This window comes from Meriones unguiculatus, chromosome 4 (assembly GCF_030254825.1).
Source record: "Meriones unguiculatus strain TT.TT164.6M chromosome 4, Bangor_MerUng_6.1, whole genome shotgun sequence".
NCBI lineage: Eukaryota > Metazoa > Chordata > Mammalia > Rodentia > Muridae > Meriones > Meriones unguiculatus.
The window spans coordinates 37,579,814-37,587,087 of NC_083352.1; the positions used below are offsets into that span (position 1 = coordinate 37,579,814).

Sequence of the window (7,274 nt, forward strand, 5' to 3'; positions counted from 1 at the left end):
TTTTTAGTCAGACAATCTCAGAATTTTTTTCCCCATGGGACTACCTGTGTTTATGTGTTCACATGTGTGCATGTAATATATAATATGATATTATATATTGTGTATATACAAACTTTCAAATAATTAGAGTCCAAAGCTGTTAGTAAGACAGTACTAAGTGAAGGGCTGAAGCCATGGCTCAGCTGTTAAAGAGCACATGCTGCTCCTGTGGGCACCTTACAATCCTCTATAACTCCAGGTCCAGGAGATCCAAGAAACTCTTCCTGCTTCCTTGGTACACGAGTGTTCATACAGGCAGGCAAAACATTTACGCATATAAAAAAAAAGTGTATCTGTAAAAAAAAAGTACCAAGTGTCCCTTTGAGGCACTGAACCAGGTACAATGGTTGAAAATCCTATGAAGCGGCTGAGTGATGTCTGAAGCAAGAAACCACCATTGCTACCCCATTTTACCACATGTAACTACCTCCTCAATGGTTCAATACAAAACTGTTTCATCACCACAAGGACCTACTTAGTATGACCTCTTTGACTCTCGCCCCTGCTCTTCCCCTCTCCTTCTTTCCTGACTCTTGGCAACCACTAATTTATTATCTACCTCAATAGTTTCGTTCTTTCAAGAATGTTACGTAAGTGGAACCTTCCAGGGGGAGCTCTGGAAGGCAGGTGCTTTAATTTTTTATTGAGCATACAGCCTTTGTGCAGCAGTTATGTACCCCATTGTTTCTTCTCTGTTACTGAGGCGTGTATCCCATTGCACGCATTCTTCCGGTCTGTTTGTTCATTTGCCTACTCACGGCCATTTGGAGTGTTTCTAGTGTTTGGCGATTATGAACAATTAGCTTCTGTAATGTTTACACGTGGGCTGTATGTGAATATAAATTTTCATTTCTCTTGGGTAAACCACCTCAGAGAGGCCTGGCTGAGTTTTGTGAACTGTAGGTTGTAAAAGTTTTTAAAAACTGATTGGCTTATTGTAGATGTGTATCTGTGCAGTGTGCACAAGTGACAATTTATGGGAGTCCATTCTCTCCTTCCACCTTGTGGGTCCTGAGTTCCAATTCAGCTTATCAGGCTTGGCTGCAGGTGCCTCGACCCACTGAGCCACCTCACAGTCCCTGAAACTTGAATTTTTATCCTTAAAAGAAACTTGTCAGGCTGGGGAGACAGCTCAGGGAGTAAACCACTCGGAAGATGAGAATGTGAGGACCTGGGTTCAGATTCCCAGAACCCGCACGAGCTGGTATGGTACTGCTCTTCTTATCTTGTCGCTCCCCTTGTGAGAGATGGGGATCAGAGACGGGAGCCACCTGCTTGTCCACCGCTTTAAAGACTGACTGTTGACAACTCGTCCCTATAAGGTGTCACCCTCATAACTGGTCAAGCTGGTTCCTCAGGGCTGTGTACTTAAAGTCAGGCTGCTGTAAATTTGGGTAGGGAGTAGCATAGGCCGAGACGCTTTGCAGGGCATGGAAAGCTGTGAGAGATGGAGAAGCCGGGCCAGGAACAGGTCCAGGGGAGGACCTAGAAGCCAGTGCTCAGAGTGAGGGTAGAGACACTCAGAAGACCAGCAAGGTCAGACGGTCAAAAGCATCATTCCACTAGGTGGTCATGAATCCAGGAAACACACAGCCCAATTAATACAAGGTCATAGGCCATTGATCAGAGAAGGAACAAGGAACTAAAAACTCATAGAAACCACAGGCACACCAGTCACCCCCCCTTCTCCCCCAGGCAGCCATGAGATGGAGCCCATACTACTGAAGTAATCTTAGGCAGCCTCATGGCCTTCTCTTCCTTCTGGGATGGCAGCCAGGCCCTGGGTGAGGCTCCCAGGTCTGCACGTCGGGCCCAGCACCAGCTCCCTCCTTCCCAGAGCATCAGGTGGGAGGGCTTATCTGTCCTGTAGTTCTGGGGCTATTCACCAACCCTAAAATTTTAGAATGAAAAGAATTGATTAGAAATATCAGGCTTGAAGCAGCTTGATATAGTGGAGAATGAAGGGGCTAAGTTCTTCAGCTTCTTTGTTCTTTTACATTTTTGTTGTTATTATTTTTAAACTGAATCGAGCTAGCTCAGCACATAAAGGCGCTTGCCACCAAGTCTAATGACCGGAAGTTGATCCCCAGGACATATATGGTGGAAAGGAAAGAACGAATACTCAAAAGATCTTCTTTGATCTGGACACAAAAGCCATGGCACGGGTATACCCACACATATTCATACACAAACATAATACATTAATGTAGGGAAATATTTTAATCCCTTCAGCATTATTACTTGACATAAAAATTTGCATATTTGCAGAGTACATGTGGTATTTCAATACACACACATGGATGATTAAAACAGTCTAATCAGGGACTCTTTCCTTTAGATTCAGCTGACTTTGTTTATATTTAAAATGATTTTTTTTTTTAAATCCCTTAAGTGTGATCCTGGAACGGTAATAGTTCTGTGGCTGCATGAGTACCTGCCGGTGAATGGAATTCCGAAGCCTGACAGAAGAAGCTTCATGGGAGCAGATTTCTCCAGAGGTTTCTCCAGCTCAGTGTCCAAAGATTCTAATCATTTCCTTCCAATCTGAGACAGGATGACTGCATTCCACCCCAGAGGAGAGACACGAGGAAATCTCTTGGTTTTTCTAGTTCAGGGCTTTCACCTGACTTCACCATACCTGAGCACTGTATCCCTGCTTCCCTGGGCACAAGTGACCGTGCGGCAGGTCCTCTCTTGTGCGTATTTGAGCTGTTAGAACCAAGGGCAATCCGAAGTTAGGAAACTGGAATCCCATTGCCAAGGACTAAGGGGAGGCGGACCCGAGAGCCCAGGAGACTCTAGACACAGTAAAAAGCTCTTAGAGCTGGGACAGGCACAGTCTGCTCTGACCCTGCTAAGAAACAAAACAAAACAAAACCTGCTGACAAATTAAACTTAACAAGTTTGGGTGCCAAGTGGGAGCGAGGAGCGATTTGTGTCAGGCAGCTGTCAGAATCAGATGCGTTCAGAGACCCCCTCAGGGCATCATGGGCGGGCAGCATCCAGGGACAGAGGAGTGAAAGGAGTGAGAAAGCTGGACTGGTGACAGCTGGGCGTTCGCCTCCTTGGAAAGTGGTCTGATCAGTTCGAGGTCTGTGATTGGCTGGAGCGTGGTTGTTCGATTGGTGAAGGCTCGGCCAGTCTTTACAAAACATGGTGTTAAGCTCATCTTTAAGCGTGGTTAGCTGTAGTTATGCCGCGGTTCCCAAGTAGAGATTCTGTGCCAGGAGGCATCATCAGGCACGATGTAGTTTGATAACAAGCCTCATCTCCTGTTCAGGAGACAAAGGATTTGAGGACGTGGGGTAGGAGCGTCTTCCCAGAGGGTCCAGATAGAAGCGCGTTATGTAATGACTGAAAGAGATACTTGGAAATTAAAGGGTAAACATCACACTAAGTCCCCCCTCAAAGGCTGAGGAAGCCACCCCAGCCTCCCACTGTCCTCTCAGAGATTCTGAGCTGTTGTTTCCAGTCCCCTCTCAAAGGCTGAGGAAGCCGGCAGGATCGCATCCCACACGGGGCCAAATCACATCCACATAGTGGATGAGACCTGGTGGGCCTTGGAGACGGGGAAAGATTTGGCTTGAGGCTTGCTGGCCTGGAATCCCCCAGAGAAGGTTCTAGCAGTTTAGGCTATATAAACCGTGTGCACCTCTGGGGGCACAGGGCAGGCAGGTGCGCTTCAGGCAACAGCTTCTTTAGGATAGGCTACAAATGCTTTAAAATAATGGTCTCAGACCAGGCATTGTGGTAGATTTGGGAGAGAGAAGCGGAAGCGGGCTTACAATTTAAGAACGGCCTTAGGCTACAGCCTTGATGTTTGGAGGCAGGGTCTCAGGCTAGCCCATGCTCTCTTGGGTGGTTTTCTCTGGAACACGTGGCTAGCCCAGGAGGAAGGAAATGCCCTCGATAGGTAGTAGGGTCTGTAATAATTCTTTCCCTGAGTGAAAAAGAGGAAGAGGTTCGTTCCAGCAATCGTGAGGAGAACCGTAAACATAATGCATCAGTAATTTTTTTAAAGTCAAAGCAATTAACATTTCAACGAATTGAAGACAGCAGCCCATGCATCCAGGCCACCCCATCCCTACCCCCATGACTTCTTTTTACCCTCTAGTGTTTGGTGTCTTACTTGACAAACGTTGTCTACTCTGTTGTTGAACACACACTAGGTCCAAGCTTGCAGCAAAATCCCTTCTCTGCCAATGATTATCATTTCCTCTTTCCTCATCAGGGGAGCCTAAAAACTGTCTGTGGCAGGATAGAAAGGTGGGGGAAATGATGAGGGCCCGGGAGGTGAAGGGCCCACTCACCCCAGAGCCTGGTTGAAGCCTCTCACCTGCTGAGAAGCAACAGTTCCATCATGATTGACCGTGAAAGTTGCTGACATAAGATGATAGTCCTTTGCATATCCGCAGCATTGTATATACATGTTCATATTAAAATAGCAATGGCCCAGGCTTGAGGCCTGAATGGATATGACCTTGAGTAGGGCTTTTTCCTTTGCCCACTAATTTTCTAGGGGGAAAAAAAAGTCTCCTAACTTTGTTTATAGTAAAGACATCCTACCTTCCTGCTCTCTTGTGATCCTGAGGTTTTTGGTTTTGTTTTTGTTTTTTTACCTTATCGATTGTAATTCTGTCATGTGTGTCTTGGGAACCATCCAGTGATCTCCATTCCCTTACATTCCCTGCCAAATTAACAGCTTTCAGAGCCATCAACATTTTGTATATGACTGTTGTAAAGATGACACGTCTGTTACATAGGCCCACGCCCATGCTATGGGGTACATCTGTCTTTCTTTCTTAGACTCTCTCTTAGCCTTTGTGCTTACAGCAGATGTTTAACAGCTCCATCTCTGAGTTTTCTGTCAGCCTTGTCTATGTAGTTGCATTCCAGGCCAGCCAGGGCTATGCAGTGTGACCTTGTCTTGAAAACAAAACAGCAGCGGAAAACAAAAAACACTGTGTTAAAATATCTATTAAGGGACCCACTTCTGTATCACTCTGGTTACTCCTGAACATTTTTTTGGCATCAAATCCACGAATCCCTGTTTGGACATGAAAGACTAAGAGGAACTCCTCAGGGTGCAGCAGGGTCACAGAGTGGAGCTTGGCCCCAATCCCTGTCTTTTGCTGACAGTGGTACTGGAGTTCTAGGCTTGCACTCTCTCTCTCTCTCTCTCTCTCTCTCATTGACGTTCATATCATACACCAAGGAAGAGTGTCATCTCCTGCATTGACTCCCCATTTATCTCTTCATTCAATCTTAAAAGGAAGGACTCCTCACCCCTAAAGGTCTAGTCCACAGTGCCTTGCAGATACTCTGCAGATTTTGTTTTCCCAGCATTCCTCAGAAGATAATGGCTACTGTGTGTAGCAATGGCAGAACACACACAGAGAAGCCCTGCCTCCAAGAAAACCTGTTGGGTGGTTGGAGATGGGACAGCCCACTCTTCATTGCCTCTTCATTACCCTTCCTTTGTTTTGTTTTTAATGATATGAAGTCATGCTTGCGATCATCATTTTAGGACCATTCTATGGATTCCATTCAGACTTCATTTTCTTTTTTCGTTAAAAAAGAATTAATTAATTTTCTTGGGGCATGTGAGATGGTTCAGTGGGTAAAAGTGCCTGCTGCCAAGCATGATGACTGAGTTTGTATGATGGCTACAGCTTTGTTCTAAGTGTAAATTGCTGTGCTTAAGAGATCTATAAAACAAAAATACCTGTAAGCCCTATTTGCCTGAGGGCAGATAACTTCCTGGAAGGGGCTGTTGTTCATTGAAGATAACATGTTATTATTTTCCCTTCTGTAAACCAGGTTGGTTGCCCCAACTGTGAAGGCTGTGCTTGATCACACATAGGTGTTAGCTATGTAGTCAGGAAGTATGTGTGGATGTGTGCTCATTCCTAGTTGGATAAAGTGGCAAGTATGTATTCTTGTGGTCTTACCTTTGTAAACCCCTAATATAATTTACTGGTATACTCTGGGAATCTCAGGTATGGACCTGTCCAGTGTCCGTTGTCCTGACCAGTATTTAATAAATCTTGCTTCAACTTTGGCTCAAAAACCATGGTAGTGATTGACCTTCCCTCCTCTCCATTCCTCCCCCACCCCTCTCCCAAGACAGAGTTTCTCTGTGTACCATTGACTGTCCTGCAATTTGCTTTGTAGACCAGGCTGGCTTTGAACTCCCCGAGATCTGCCTGCCTCTGCCTCCCCAGTGTTGGGTTTAAAGGTGTGCACCACACTGCCTGGTTTTCTTCTCACCTGGTGGAATTAACATTTGACACCCCCCTCTCTCCTCCCCACCTCCCATGGTGAAATGAGAGACCCAACTCCTTTCAAATTGTTCTCAAACCTCCACAATCTTTGAGGGACTAAGAGTTTTCTTGATAGGCAGATAGGGGAAGGAAGGGACAGGATGAGGTAATGAAGATTGTAAGCTTCCAAGATGTCTGGCTTCCTACTCTCTAGTTTTCTCAACTTTACTCCACTACTCTCCTTTTTCCTCCATACAAACCCATTCATGCACTTCAATTCACCAAGAGTTCCACCCCCCTAGAGAGGAAATTATAGATTCCCCCATCACGTCAATGTCCCAACTTTTAAATAAAGCCAATCTCCTTTCTGCCATTTGTGTTCCCCCCAATACTAGCTTCTGAGTGTTGAGCCAATGGACTTGGGTCTTCTAACACTAGGACAGGCCAAGAGCAGCCTCCAACCCTGGGTCCCATCCCAAGAGGTTTCCTGAGGAAACCAGGGACCCAGGGTCACTGTGAACACCAGGATTTAATCCAACCAACACCATCCAACTCCAGTCACAGAAAAGCGACCGCTGTGCCTGCAGCTCAGAGCGTGCCAGTCAGTGTTCTGAGAAGCCATCTCTTCATGATGGGCGAGTGTGACTGTATTCCAATAAATTGGGATGTGTCATTTTGTCAAAAACTCATGATACAGATGACCTTCCTGTGGCAACTTAACTGAGAACAAGCAGGAAGAAATGCTTAAGGCTTGAGAGATTAATAGATATAGAAATAAATTGGTCATATTCATATTCTCTCATCTCTCCAGTGGTTGGATGTGTGGACAGGTACCCATCCTGCAGAGTGGAGTCCCGTCTATGAATGGGTAGGAGTGTTGCAAGGACAATGCTTTCTCCAGAGTGAGGTTCTTAACCCCTGTGAAATTAAACACTTCTAAAGGAACTATTTTAAAGCTGAACTCTTGAACAT

At 45.6% G+C, this 7,274-nt stretch overlaps 1 long non-coding RNA gene across 1 annotated transcript; it reads right to left on the reverse strand.

Annotated features, from left to right (window-relative positions):
* Positions 1-2,240: 2,240 nt before the first annotated feature.
* On the reverse strand, positions 2,241-5,509 carry LOC132653622 (uncharacterized). The gene is made up of 3 exons (XR_009591372.1): positions 4,169-5,509; positions 3,825-3,979; positions 2,241-3,393 (listed from the first exon to the last, which is right to left on the reverse strand). It is a non-coding gene; the product is annotated as an uncharacterized LOC132653622 (long non-coding RNA).
* Positions 5,510-7,274: the final 1,765 nt, after the last annotated feature.